Consider the following 1,064-nt stretch of genomic DNA (forward strand, 5'->3'; position numbering starts at 1 on the left):
TGGTTAATTCCTCTTCCTGGTGGGAAATGAGAGTTAAATTTGCCCGTCCAGACACCTCCAGCTAGTCTCTCATTGGTTCTCGCTATTCCTGTTCATCTTCAGCAGAAATTGCAAAGTGGGCCAAACAGGAGGTTAAAGGGACTGACTCTCCAAGTCGGGAGAGTGTTAGTAAAGCGTCTGGAATGTTGCACCCGAGTACCAGGGGAGGAAAACTGAGACATATTTGAACACGTCTCCCGATCACATGGTTGATCATACTCTGGGTTCCACATGCATGTTTTAGCTGAAGGAAGAATACCTTAAACCTGGAGAGTTGAAACCCGTGGAATGGGTACCATGCAATATGACTTCAAAGGGTCTTCATTTGCTCACCGAACCTCTCCAATCCTATCACTGCTGCGTTTATGCCCCTGTACACATGCTTGATTCTCTTTCGGAGACATAGCAATCCATAGGTTTTAAGATACTTACTAGTCAGGCACATTCTTAGGCGTTTAATATGCGGTGTTGAGTCCTTTTCGTTGAGCAAGGAGTAGCTCTTGTCTATTCCATATGTGACTTAAGGAACTTTATCTGTGCTCATTTCAATCTCTGGTTTTATGCAGCACCCCAACTCACCTTTCCCCTTAAGCAAGCATAAGTTGGTTTTCTAAATTTGAGACCCTGTTCTGTTCTGTAATTCAGTTCCTGTGTAGCCAAGTTTACATTCCATGTATTAGTGATATTTTATGATGTTTCTTTTTCTGTGTGACTTATTTCAGTTAGAATCATCATACCGGAATCCACTCATTGTGCTGCTAAGGGCCTGATGACATAGATTTCATTGCTGTGTGATATTGCTTTGTAAGTAAATACCACAACTTCTTTATCCATTTTTCACTTTCTGCGATGTTGATCTTGTACTGTAAACGAGGTTCTTGTAAACAGAGGCGTCCCAAACTTTGGGGTGGCTGTGTCTTTTTGATTTTAATTTCCCTAAGCTATAGGACCATAAGTGGAAGTGCCCTAGGCTCTGTTGCTTTGTTTTTTAGATGTTTCAGGAAACACCATACACTTCTCCCCAG

Source organism: Grampus griseus (assembly GCF_964374135.1).
Source record: "Grampus griseus genome assembly, chromosome: 6".
Taxonomy (NCBI): Eukaryota; Metazoa; Chordata; class Mammalia; order Artiodactyla; family Delphinidae; genus Grampus; species Grampus griseus.